We start from the raw sequence: 15,061 nt of genomic DNA, 5'->3' as shown, positions 1-15,061 counted from the left end.
TTGGAAAGGAACTGTACATGTTTCAGAGAAAGCTCTATAGAAATATATATTTACATACAAAGTAACACCGTGATAGCAAAGGCCTCATTAATGTGACCCTTGTGCAGAATCTTACCAACTTTCACGAGGATCAACTGTTTGCTGAACAACTGTGCTTATCCACAAACACTACACCTTCAAAACTTATAACTATTACACAGTTGTCCTTTACCCACAACTGAAACCTCAATGCATAAAATGTTAAAAAAACAAACACACAGAAAAATAATTCTAAGAGAATCAAAATTATAATCACAGGAGAGTGAAGTGCCCATATTTGTATTGACCGTATCAATACAAATTGTCCTCAGAATAATGACTGTACATCTGTTTTTCAGAAACAAAGCCATGTAGCTGCTACGTAGAATTCTGAAATACAAGAGGGTTAAAATATACCAAGCACTCAGTCACCTCAAAATGGCAGAATATATTCTTTCCATTATTTTGATAGTTTAAATAATTACTTTAACTGTAAGCAAAAACATTCACACAATAAAATGCTTCAGCATCTCCTCAGCATTGTGTCATTGTAGGATAATAGTGTATTACTCAGAACTTACTTTGCAGCTGTTTCTTGATATTTACAGCTTCCTAAACACAGAAAATTAAATTTTAACTTAAAAAGGCAATATCCTGAATCTGTACCACTATGGTCTTTCAAAGAAAGATTTTACAGTATCATTATTATGTTATTGAACATCATTTGCCACTCATGATGCATATCTGCCTTGATTTGTTGGTAACAAAATTGAGACTAGTGCATGTTAACCACAGATGTAGTTTTAAATTATCAGTATTAAAAAAATAAAATTACATATAGGATTGGCTTTTAATTAGCAGAACTGCTGATTTTTTGCATGTAAGAAATACAATCACTGCAAAACTATTCTGTTTTTGCTCAAGTTGCAAGATTGTTACTATAAATGTAATGCCTTTTTTCTTTTTCTTTAAATATTGTTCAGTTTGAAAGATCAGCAATGTCTACATAATACACACCTTTCTACAAGACCTCTTTAGGTGGATGGTTACTTATGGCCTAGAGAAATCACCACTTCTTTATGATTTGAAACCAACACCATAACAGAAGCAAACCTAGAATCTCTCCATGTCAGCATCTTCTAATCCTTGTTATGATTTTACCTGACATGAGACATACAGGCAGTATCAATAGTTTGATTTCTTGTTATTCCCCAATGCCTATTTTCTTAAAGAAAAACCTATATGAAATCCTCTAAAGCAAAACATCCTAAAAAGAAGAAAGGGAAAAAAAACCCCAAACAATCCAGTTTACACAGCTGATAAGTGTAAATTACCCAGTAGCTGAAACCAGTGTCTCTAGGGTATCACATGCCACTTCTCTGGATCAATCCCCAAGTTTATATTTTCAAAAATCTTTTTACATGCAGTTTGATTTTTAACATTTTAATGAGCAAAAAGTGCATCTATAGCAGCCAGTCACCACAGTTAAAGTGCAGGGCATGAACTGTGTCCCCTGAGGGATTCAGCCCAGCCGTGTCACCAGTGGCTTTAGGACATACACCACCTGGCTCCTTGTCCCAAGGTTCCAACTCTTTTCATAATCAAAACACTGCTGACATTATAAACCCCACATGGGTTTTCTAAAATCCTTCCCAATCAATAAAGCCAGTACATAACTTATCGGAGACAACATAGAGCTCATTGATTAAGTTTGGTTTCAGTTGCAAAGTTTTCAAAATAAATGAGGCAGGAACAAAGTGTTCGGCTCTTTTGTGTCACACAGCAATTTATGAAGGTGAGGAAGTCTCCAAAAGGATTTCTTCCACACAAACACCCACAAGAGAAACTTTAAAAGCATTTGGAAAGCAATACACACTTGGCTTTTGTCCTGAATTATCCATATATTGAGATGGAATAGTAAAGAAAGTCCAACATTGCTGAAAAAACTTACATATTCACTTGTAAATTCAATATGTAAGTTGTAGCCTAATTCAAGTCTTTATTTATTTATTTTTATTTTTAAACCTTTCACTGTATCCTCCTGCTTCCAAGTCAATGGAGCAACTTCAGAGCCTCTTAAGTATCCAGGATTGCTGTACTTCTCTTCCTCAAATGACCATCAGTAACACACACCTCATGCTGCAGCTACAATTAAATAATATTGCACTGATAAAATGATAGGCAAATGGACAGTCTCATGCAGACTGCTGCAAACAACCTACTCTTAGAAAGACACAAAATGCATCAAACATTCAAAGAACAACAAGAAGTCGAAGTAGGAGTTGCAGAGAAAAGGAATTAAAATAAAGGCACAGGTCTGTGAAAAATGATGAATGATTAATGCAAGACACTCAAATATTAATGTGAGCCAGAGAAGGGAAACAATACAACATAGAAACCAACAGGTTGGGGACCTGCATTTGAAAGCCTATTGGGGAACCTGAGGAAAACTAAGAGGAAGTTGCAAAGACTACTCAGAGCAGGGACAAGGCCTTTAGCTGGGGACCATGAGGGGGAAAAAACACACCAAAAAAAAGCAACCCAAAACCTCACAACCGTATTTCAGAAAGTACATACATTTTTACAGGAGGGCAATTCAACTACTACAAGAGAATGGAGCATAGCAAATAAGGTAAGTCTTCCATGGAGAGAAGAGATGACTTAGTGATAGAACAGATGAACACTGTTTTATTTTCTCAACCTTAAACCTGGGGTAGTACATGTGAGGTGGCTGAAAGTGAAATGCTAAAGAGCAGGTGGAAATACAAATAGTTTTCATCTTAGAGCTTGCAATACCATCTGAATCCATGAAACAAACATGAAATCCATCCTCTTTGCATGAAGGTTCGCCAAGAGAGTGTCAAGAACACATCCCCAGACTGGTGAAGGAAGGAGAAGCCACTGGAGAGCAGTGAGGGTTAAGCAGTGAGCAATGACAGCAAGCTCAGCAGCAGGGGAAATGAGACCAGGTAGAGGGATCTCCCCCTGAGCAGCAAGCACCTAGAGAGGATTTTATTTCTGCTCAGAAACAACATCAAACCTAAACACTATAAAAATGCTAATACAGCATAAAGGAGTGCTAAGACATTAACTGAAGCAAAATGTTGTCCAATTATTTTGAAATCTGGGTTGTACATTTAGCTACCTTATAGCCACAAAGTTATAAACTGCTCTTACATTTAATTCATCTCTTTGAATAATTTCCTGCTAACGATTAATTAAATTACCTACTACTGTGGAACAACAAATTTAAGAATTCAAAACAGTTGCCAGAGCACCTGAATAGTCAACTCAAACCTGACAACAACTATATTTAAAACCCACAGGGTGGTGAAAAATACTGGACCATCTAGACCACCACAAATTCTGTTAGTTATGCCGAGTTGGTCAGAAACTCATATACATTTTCCTAGAAAAGAGAACATCTTTCTGCAGAATATTAAGCACCTTAGAAACAAGTTTTGCTAACTACTTCAAACATTTTACAAAGCAACTACTTACCATGGATTGGAAAAGGGAGTCATGTTTCAAAACTTTAAGGAATATAAATGTAGAGCAGTGTCAGCACACAAAATTCAGCTATTAACTTCAGCACAGCTCTAAGTAACAGAGACCAATACATCTTGCATTTTTGTAATTTAAATTTCAGCTTGCATTTATTATTAGTATCAGCTTATATTATTTTACACCAAATCTTCCCACAGTTACTATTGGAGATTATTCTCATCAGTGAACAACTGCCATGTAATTATGCAGCTAAAACCAGAAGCATTCCAATTCAAGCAGCACCCCGTGTCACAGCCATAATAAAAAGCTGAGTTTGCAAGATGACAAAGCAGAGAAAGCAAAGAACAATAAACTTAAAGCAAGATTTCTCTATATTTTAAATATTTTTTTTCGTTTCTAAAAACTGATCCAACACAAGTTCTTTTTAAAAAATCCCTGCTCAAAGATTTTATGTCAAATTTCATTTCATCTTTTGTTGATTTTATCATAGAAACTTTTTACACTTCATGGCAGTACTGAACCTTACTGATTTTTATAATGGTCAAAATATTTTAAGAATTCATTTTAATCAATTCTTTAAAAGAATATTCTTCCAAAAAAAAACCAACAGGGACATAATTTGCCTAGTAGCATTAATTTAAATTACTTTAAATTAGTTCTATCACTTACTTAAAAAAATTCTACTAGTATTGCAATACAACTTTAGAGCACTAGTTCATCCATTTGTTCGGTGCTCTAAAAACCTATTAACTCTTTGAACAATTATAAGGCTTGAGTTAGGGGAGGGTTTTTCTTCTACAAAAGTCACTTTCCTGTATGAGGCTCAGAAGGGGAACAATATCTAGCATAAATCAACATCTTTTCACTGAACGTAACCAACTGCTCACAGAGAAATGCTGCTTTTTAAAAACAAACAAAAACCCCAACACATATATACACAACCCTGGAATCAGGAATAGCATGAGATAAAGAGCATTTCCTAAGCATATTGAAGACTGTTATCATTTAAATATTTTAAACGTACAAAATATGTGCACAGATGGGCAACTTTTCTACTTGCATTACTAAAAACATATTTCAAGATAAAGCTCAAAATCCCTGAATTTTTTAAACCTAATTGTGACTCTGCTTCTTAGAATTCACACCCCAAGGCCAAGGCTTTCCTGCCACTAGTCCTTCAAATCTGATTTGGACATTACACGGGAGGAGGCTCCAAGCCTCCCTGAGGTCTCACTCCTTTTACAACACACGCAAACACAGCAGATAATGGGCCTAGGCTGAATTCACTGCTCTGCACAGCTCCTCCTGGGACACAGGCCTAGCAGATGTGATAAAAACTGTGTCAGAGAAGTAGCTCTAGTTTTTGCCTTAATGACAACTTCAACCTCTCAACTAGTAGAACAAAAGAACAGAAACAAGTACTACTTTTTTTTTCCAGCAGGGAAAAAAAATTGAAAGTAAAGCTGAAATAAAATTTAAGCAATTTTACAAAGAGATCTCATCAATAAATGTCTTTAAAAACCCTTAAATAAAATTTGTTTAGTGTTATTCTAAGACAAACAAATTTTAGCTAATATGCCAAAAAAAAAATATCTACAAGTACTGCAGTAAGAAAAGTTGTTCCAGTCTTAAAACATAAAAACCTTAAAATTTATACCAACAAGCATAAAAAAATTAGATCCAATTATGTGCATAAACACTGATCAATTCATAAAGATCAGATATGTCAATATCAGAAAAATAGAATCCTAATTACTAATGTAATTAAATAGATTTAAGTAGACATTTAGGGACTAAAAATGAGGAATATTTTCACTTCCACATCTAGGAAAAATTAGGTGTGAACTGTTAGCTGTGAAAAGATAATCATATACCCCTCACACCGTGATTAATTGCACAGGTACACTGCCTCAGAAACAAAGCTTTAAATGTATACCTTGGTTAATGTTTGTTAAATATTATAATTCTAGATTAAGATAAGTAGCCCGTTTAGATGTGGTCTGAAATGCTCTCTATTCAGTGACAACTGCATACCCACTTAATCAGCTATCATTGTTCTCTGAGGCAGGACTTTGTTGTCAAGACAAGCACTGAAACCTTAAAAAAATTTCAGAACTGGCATAAGAAAAAAGTGATCTTTGTCAAACAAGAACAAATTTATGCAAATCTTTTATAAACATTCACAAACATTTATTTAGCTTTTGAAATGTTGGCCTCATTTGAGAGCATGAAAATGAGGGGGAAGTAGGAAGATGCAAAGGACAGCTTAGAGGCTGGCACACTACATAAATATTCAGAAGGAAGATTATAGGATTCATGTTAGGCTGTCTTAGGTTTCTCCAAAGTCCACATAGAATACCAAAGAACAAAACTAACGAGAAGTAGAGCAGATGTTAGACAATGCAGCAGCCCTCTTTTCCACACTCACTTGGCTATACTTCGATGCTTTCATTTTTTCTTTCAATATGGTTAGGTCATTCAAGGATTCTCCTATAGACTCTCTATTGTGGCTACAGAGCTATAAGCTGGACCTCTGTCAGCTTTCCAAAAGTTTCCAATGAAAAGGCATTATGCAAATTATACCTCTCTTACTCTCTTTCAGGAAAAAAAGCCTCCAGTAGGCAGTCATTGGAGTATTGGAAGTCCCAGCCTTCATTTCTGTATGGTTGTGTTTGCCTTAGGGCCATGCTGCTTGTTTTGACAGTGGATCCCCCTAGATAGTTGGGATTAGTCGAGCTTGTTTAGATAAACTTGAAATCAAGGCCTTCTCTAGGTAGACAGCTAGATGTAGCTACTGAGTTTCCAGCTGCCTTCTTCTTTCATCCCAAAACAACTGCAGATTCACAGTAGAGATCACAGCCACAGGCTATGTCACATACATAAGTACAAAATTAAAGGCTGCTAAAAGAAGCCTTTGTAAGTCTTAGTGCTAAAATAAGGAATCTGTACTGCACAGTTTAAACAAATTATTCAAGAAACACCAATAAAGGTCTGCAAGGGAGAATTAACAAGACATGTTCACAAAAGAAATACCCTGTTTACATAAATGGGCAAGATGATGCTTTGTTAATCACTTCTGCACCAGCCACTGTCCAATCTTTTTAAAAATACATGCAAGTAAATAGTCTAAAACAGCATCTGCTGGAATACCTGAAAATGAGCTCTGCTCATCAAATACAAACTTTATTATCATAGGAGACTATTTTGACGAGATATTCCAATGAGATTTTCAGTCACTCTCACAACAAGACTGGGCCAGATTTGATCTTTATTATAATCAGATAATGGAAACTGTAGGATTTCATTGACACAAACATAATACCATAAAAGAGAAGGGCCAGAGCTCCAAACCTAAATTAAAACCTAAAATAAAATCCTGCCCATATATACGTATCACCTTCATAAATCTGCACTGCAGGTTGGCCACAAAAGGAGATTCATTTTTCCAATGGTAGAAAAACAAACAACAACAAAAAAAAAACACAAAACCCCCAGTTTTGGCTTTTAAGGATTGTAATCTCTTCTAGCTGGGTGCAAAATTTTCATATACACTCCTGCAGCATCCAGGCACAAGAGATATGAAAGGAAAAATTAATCACTAGGATGTTATAAACAAACAGGGGAAAAAAAAACACAACCCAAAAGAACAACAACAAAAAAAAGGCCAAACCTTTGTTCAATAAATACTAAATATCATTAAAAATCAACTCCTTTCCTTTGCTCAAAAATGTTATGAAGCATTTTGCCATGTTGAAAATATTTTAAATAAAAATTGCACAATTTTATGGTTAAGAAGCAAAGGTAGGAATTTGTCACCAAAAACTTCACTGCCTTTGTGCAAGGAAGTACTTCAGGATCACTTTCCTGCCATTTCCATATTACAGAAATTCTACCATCTCTCACTGTAATATTAAGTAATTTCACTGACAAGATCTTTTACAGAAATTCAAAGCATTAAAAAGTGTGAAAGAATAACATTGGACTCAAATTTCTTCCTGCACTGGTTACCGAAGAGAATATTAGAGCACATACTGTTAGTCATTCCATATCATAAATTCGCCATTAGTGACATGCTTAGCAGGAAATAAGCTACAGACTGGGAATCCTAACCAACAACTGAGCAAAATACATCGTTCCTGAGAAGAAATGAGAAAAACAGTTTCATCATCCATGCTTAAAAGAAAACAGAAGACCACTTTCAGAACTGTTACCTAAAAATTAAATATGATTGCTAAGATAAACCCAGCACAGTGGTATCAAATACCAGGAACGGATGCAATTCAGGGATTTGCCCTCTCCCAAGTCTAATTGCCAGGACCAAGATCCTCCTTATAGCTGGAGAGAAAAGCTTTGGAAGCTTCTGGCTGGGGAAGAGCTTTAAAGCCAGTCACTCATTAAGTTACTTAACAACTCCATTATACTGGTATTACCTACTTTTTGCAGCTGAGGAAACATTACAAACTAAAAAACTATCCCAAAGGGGGCAACAGCTGACCAATTTTTAAAATTCAGGAGTACCTGTTTCTCAGACCTGCATTTGCATCATACCCATTTGAGAATCCTCAAAAGGGAAAGGAAGCAGAAAATGATGGTGTACGATGAGGACACTCATGTCCCCAGGGAAAGAATTTTTTTAACTTTACAGATAGGAGATGGAGTATTGAGTATGTGAACATCAAATAATCTTATCTATCAAGCAGCAGCAAATCCTTCCTTCCAGGCTACTTTCTAATAATTCCTTTAAAAAATAAATTTTTAAAAAAAGCATGAAAATAATTTGGGAAATTCAATTAAGGCATCATGCAATCTAAATACTTTGTACTACACATTTATGAAATTATTCAAAAGTTATACTAAAACAAACGGACCTCATATGATAATGGTCATGAGGAAATGCAGCAGCAGGACACTAAAATATGTGAAAATCTCAGCATTCCAGTTACACACACTCATACAGACTAGTTTTCTTTCACAGCTAAGGTAGGAAAGTCTTAAAAAATATATATCTTCCAGACATGCATTCTGCTACTCTGATGTGTTACAGTGATTTAGAATTCAGGACACCTGCATTTAGTTCTGCCAGCTCCCTGGCACTGCTACACACAGTCCTGTGCTGTGTTCCACAGGACACTCCACCCACCCATCCCTCCAATCTACAGAGGACACAGGATTCTGATGGCCGGCTAACTACAACTGAATACTTGTTATTACTGAAGTAACAAATCCCCGTCTAACTTCATTGAGAACATATTTTTAATATAAAATTGCACCTGATGAAAAGAACAAACAGGGTTTGTTGTTTGTTTTTTTTACCCTGCTTGCCTTCTCTCTTAACAGCAGTGAAGCTTTAGCAGCTTCATCACATTTTCTCAGTTGTATTTATACACTGGGGCAAGGGCACACAAGTTGCAAGAGCAGGCATCCCAGTAACAGTTTCCTCCTCCACATGCTCAGAAAACTTTGAAGCATCCATGACTACTCCAGGAGCTATAAAACAGAAGTTCTCCTTACTTTGTTTAAATGGTACAGCTACATTAAAGAAGCAATAGAAAATGTATTTGGGCAGGGGGAAGTTTCAAGACAGAATATTATCAATCCTCATTTAGTAGCATGGTTTCAAATATAGCTTTAGTCACCAGCACTTCAGAGTTTAAAGCCAGGTATCTAAGTCATCCTGCTAAAATCCTGATTTAAAAGTTATCTCAAATCTGCTGATAAACTGCTTAATTATTTTAAGACTGTTGATATAAAGACACTGTGTCTGAGATTGATTTGTAACTCTCACCTTGGTGACACCACTTACCTGCTGATACATATTTTAAGCGTGTTTCAAAACAAGTTCTACTGCTTGCCAAGGACAGTACTTCCTAGGAATACCCGGAAGTTTGCATGCACATGGAAACACCTACAGAATCAATCACAGCAAGAATTACGCTACCTGCACTGAGATGCAATTACAACCATTTTAATATGCCTGTACCCACCATATTGCTAGGCACCTGAATTTTATTTTTTTTTAAGCAAAAAATAAAATTGAAATTGTTAATAAACTGATCCATAGCCCCATTATAGAACTGAATGGTTCACGACTGAAATGAGAACTTTCTACATTATTTTGATAATGACTGGCTTGACCAACCAGGTAGAAGACACCTGCATAAGCATCTGCCATTTTAAAGAAAACCATGTTTGCAAGAAGTTAATATTTTACAGTTTTATCGATAAATTTAAACATAAGTGATAATCATTACTCACTTTAGGCCTGATCCCACAACCTTTACTCACATGAGTAGTCCCACAGGATTTTAATATGACTACCTCAACGAATAAGGGTTGGCAGGACAGGTTTTTAATTATTCATATATTCACAGATTTTTAAGGCCAGAAGGGACCATTATGATCATCTAGACTGACCTCTTGTATAACAAAGGCCATACGATTGTATCCAGTAATATTTGCATTCAGCTGAATAATTTGTGGTAAAATCAAGTTGTGTTTATTGAACTTCCAATATTGATTCAAATTTTACATAAAAGAAAGCAAAAATTGTTTGGAAAGTGTCTTGAACTATAGTTCTTCACACTTGAACCCAATTATTTTCCTATTTCTGTTAAGAACTTCTCTACCTTCTGGACACTGGCTTTTGACATGGCTTTCACACAGACTTCAGAGTCCAACACTCCCTTCGGCACTCTCAGGCCAAAATCAAGTCACCTTGGGCTCCTTCAAAAGATTAATTGGCAGGTAATTACTGCTTGTTTTCTTCACTCTTGCCTCTCATGCCTTGCACCATAATTTCTGAAATACAGATATCATAACTGGAAAAACATTGGACTAATGTTATCAATCATGGAACAAACAGGGAAACTCATTCACAGACAGGAACAACTGGAGCAGCTACTTAGATGATTGGCTTGAAGACAGAAAAAAAAAAGAAATAGTTTTAAGGACTTTCTCACTCAGCACTCAGCATGCCTTAGGCTTCAGGACTCACTTTTTTCAGGGATCCCTACAAATTTTGACTTGCTATTTTGCTCTGCACAAATCCACTGCAATGATTTTTGCAGCCAGTCATCAAGTAGTAGTAAAATAAACACACAGTGTAATAAAGAAACCCAGAATGCTACGATGCTATGTGAAATTCTGTGCAGATTTGATGGGTTACTAAAACCAGCTCTTCTATTAGGCTGTTAAGTATAAACTCTGGCTGAATTCTCTCATTATAGAGTTAGATTTACTAACTTCAATTCTAAAACGGAACTTGGATAAACAGACTATGTCAAAGGTTCTATTAAGATGCAAATCATCTTTGCCATGTATTGCTCCAGGTTTGCAGTTCCATCTAGCACAAACACCTTGTAATGCACTTAGAACAAGGACGGTGCACCCTACTACATTCACAAAGACATTAGATGTGAAGAGGTTCTGCATTTTTTATACTAATCAGATTATACTAGAGAAGCACATAAAAGGCACAAATAGAAATACAAAAGAAAAACTGACCTCTCACCTACTCAGTATAATGAAAAGGTAATGAAAAAACAACTTGTGACATACAAGAGCAATGAAATAAGACAGCAAATGAGGAAGATATCTTTTCTTCACTTTCCTATATTAGAAGATACATATCTGGTCTAGAAAAATACTTTGAATTCAGAAAACACTCAATTTTATAGCCAAAGCCCCTGGCTTAGTCCTGGTCCACTACCTCTCAGGATTGAACCCAAGATCCCAGCTCTGTCCTCCCAGGCTCCGTCTGCCCCAGCAGGCTCAGCCAGCCAGCAGCTGGACCCTCTGCACTCGAGGTGAGCTCCTGCCCTGCACAAAGGTTCCCTTTCACACTGCTGTTCCACCTCTGTCTACTCAACAGGGGACACTGCACAAGGAGAATGTTTGTGACTATCCTGCCTTCTGTTTTATTAGGCTTTCACTGAAAAAGGCTCCCTTTATGACTGCAGTACGATAGCTTTGCACAAACTGAGAGTATCAAATGCTTCAGAAGAATCCAATACTGCAGATATTACTACTTACACTGCCTTCATTTCACTTCCAGGTGGCTTTCAGAACATTAGAAACACTTCTCTAGGTTTTCTAAATTACTCAGCCTTTCCCATCCAGCTTCTTCATCTGGTTTTGAAAGGATAGCTAATATTTTACATCACTCTAAAGACAGGTTTTATCATGCAACCTGTAAACCCAAAAGTTCTTACTAAGAATACTATCTGCAATGCAGAAATATCAATCAAATTATAATCATCTCTGCTGTAGCAGCTAAGCCCTCTTAGTGCACACAGGTTTTGCAAGATAGGGGGGTTTGTGCTCTATTTATGGCCAGCACTATGTAAATACTCTCCAATCACACAGTTCTTACAATGACACAAAGAAAGGGTGCTTTTCATTTCTCCCTGCGTGCAACGTTTCTACAATGCTCGTAGACTTTGTACAAGAAAGACCATTAGTTTCTATATAAAGACTGCCATAAAAGTTTTATAGTTTCTATAAATGTATAAAGATTGTTCATTTTATTATAAACTCTGTTTCAATGCCAGTGGAAAGAAAAATTAGCAGTAGAATAGAAGTAGCAATCTGCATAAGTACCAGCTTGCAAGCACATATACCTCAGTCATTCTTGCAGTAATTAACTGATACACAGAATAGCTCATCAAATTATAGACAAGTCATCATACCCACTTGAAGCAGCTCATAAACACAAACTATCACCACATATATTTTTTTTTCCTTTCTAGATGAGCTATAAAGACTAAAACAGTAAGGAACTGAATGATACACTACTCAAAAAAGCCATTTAAAAAATATATTGCATTTTACAAAATTGTGTAATTCCTGCTACAACTTCCATTGACTGTTAGCCTATTTTCCACTTTTATACATTTATGCATCAACTATCTGCTGAGACATTTGTCCTGATAGAAGTTCGTATCTTTGCAATAAACTTCCTTGTATTAGTTAGCCCAGGATAGCTATTAGTCTTGGGATTCATCTTCAAAACAGTGGACAGCCAAAATTCATGTGGTGATAAGGGTAAAGTGACCTGACCTTAGTTTGGTATTTATAATATTCCTATAGCACAGGGTTTCACCTACAAAAAACTAACTTCATTACTACAGTTTTATTAGTAACCCAAACCAGAAAATGCAGTAATACGTAAGTATTTTTCTGCTAGACCATTGACTTATTTTTAAAGGATACTTCTACCTATAGTGACTGTATTTTATGAAGAAAAACTAAGAGTTCTCATCTGTTTTAAATTCTAAGACCACTGATAAAAAGGTAGCACAGAAAAACTGTTGCTTTTAACGCAAACAATTGCTTTATTTCATGTTAGGTACAACCACGTATACATAAATACACATTTTGTTCTTAAAAACTATTGTAAAACACCCCAACAAGTTAATATGTTCTTGCATTTAAACGTGTATCTCAAGATTACTTCAGCCCCCCTCCTGCCGTTCAAAAAAAGCCCCCTAGTTTTAACCATTTCAAGTGGCCTGGAGCAATGATTAGCATTTTCTTTCCTTAGCAGGGCTCCTAAGATACCTTCTCTGTGACACTTTCGATAAAATATTCCATTCTACAGTTATTTAACAGATTTAAACCATAAATGTCATTGTGGTCTGAACATGTCAAAGACAACTTGAGGGAAAAAAAATCAGGACACGCGGAATTCACTTTGTCAGTAATTACAATCAAAATTCCTGCAATGTGGCTTGTCTGCTCATTACTTCCTTACTTTGTATCAAACCCCTTATTTACATTTCAGATTACATTTTTCATGAAACAGTAAGATCTATCAGAGCTGAGAGGACTGAAATAATGAGGGAGAAATATTTTAATAAAACGTGTTGGGTCTGCATTACTTCCGTGTCAGAAAGAAAGGTTTCTTCTGTAGGGATAGATCATTTATTCTGTCTCTAAATGAGAAGCAAAAGATGAAACTGATGAACTTTTACTGCCCATTTGTCTTTAGCAGACAATTAAGACAGAAGATCAAAATGGATTATCATACCACGCAGACAACTGGCCCAACAGTAATACATCTCCGGGACCACAGATTTGTAACTCTCTTTTATCCCTCCCCTTTCTTCTTACTCCTTTTTCCTCTCTAAAGGCAGTGCTAGCTTTGTGGCTCAAGGGGAGCCAAAAGGCTGGTCATCATTATTCAGTCACAGATGTCAATCTAACCTCCCTTTTTTCTCAGTTTCTAAAGCAGTGAGGCACAATAATTTGTGACAGATTCTTTTACTGTAAGGTACAAAGAACACACAGAATAAAACATCTAGCAGCAGCGAGGGTCTCTGATCAGATGTGCTGGTACATGGGAAATACAGTGTATGTAAAAACAAGCACTGATAGTTTAGATGAATAAAAAAAACTTGAGGTGTATTTTTTTTTCCTTTTTTTTTCTTACTAATAAGTACTTTACCTTGTGTTGATTTAACTCAAATATTCCTTCTGGATTAAATCATAAATGTTTGATTGGTAGAAACAATTTTTGCCTGCACTGATATGCTTATCACATACACATATGATCTTCACACACAGAATACATGCAGAAAAATCAAGGGTCTCCTGGTCTGTACCTTTATCTTCAGTGCTTTAGCACTGCTAATTTTTTCTTTTCTTCCAAAAAACAATAAACCAGAAGTTTTAAAAAATAAACCTCCTTGACTGATCTGCAGTCTATATATTTCTCAGGGCTCTAGATTAATCAGGAAAAGCATGAGTGTAGCTGCTCCTTTCTACATTTTTTCCCCCCTCTGTCTTACTGGAATATTCACAAGTGATTTTTCAAATCTAAATCTGTCAACTCTGAATACGTTCTCTTCTTAAAAAATGTACAGCTACTACTAACACAGAAAATACTCCTTCTGTGCACCAAGAGGGAAAGTGTTCTTAAAATTGACTCTGAGATGGAGAAGTCTAGTCTCCTTTCTCCAGCTTTCCCTCTGAGTTTGTAAGTGAAAAGTATTTGCTGATTTAAAAATTTGTCCCCTCCCCACAAACACACAAACACTCTGCCGTGGATTTGGTGGGGTCTGACATCAGAGATCAGAGATTCTGACTATAATTGGGTGAATAGCTTAAGAATTATATATGAGCCTGTGGCTCCTCTAAGTTTGATTCAGTCTTGCATATTCATAGCAATATTATGCAAGTCTAATAATTTGCAGCAGAAGAAAGAGGACTGTTAAGAATTTTATAAAATAATTTTACACACAAGACCTTCCTGCAATACCTTGATTATGGACACAACTGACTATAGCAGCTCTGAAGGACCATCAGTTCACATATGATTTACCTGATAAGCTATAATATGCTGGAAAGTAGTTAGTTAATCATGTAAATACAAACTTAGGGATCTACTTACAAATTACAAACCAGCAGTGGTGATAAGGATGTAGTCCCAAAAAAAAGTTTAGTTCCATGCTATACTGAAAAGACAGTCTTAGTAATAAACTACAGTGAAAAGCAGTCAGGTAGTTGAACAGCTGCTTGAAAAAATGCTATTATTACT

At 36.0% G+C, this 15,061-nt stretch overlaps 1 protein-coding gene across 1 annotated transcript in view; it reads right to left on the bottom strand.

The window, feature by feature from the left end:
* DENND1A (DENN/MADD domain containing 1A) overlaps positions 1-15,061 on the bottom strand; it is a 184,049-nt gene that overhangs the window by 141,463 nt on the left and 27,525 nt on the right. The window lies entirely within an intron of this gene.

This window comes from Chaetura pelagica, unplaced genomic scaffold, assembly GCF_000747805.2.
Source record: "Chaetura pelagica isolate M959 unplaced genomic scaffold, ChaPel_1.0 scaffold405, whole genome shotgun sequence".
Classification (NCBI taxonomy): Eukaryota; Metazoa; Chordata; class Aves; order Apodiformes; family Apodidae; genus Chaetura; species Chaetura pelagica.
Note: the sequence above shows the minus strand (reverse complement) of the source record. Positions and strands in the feature narration are given on the sequence as shown.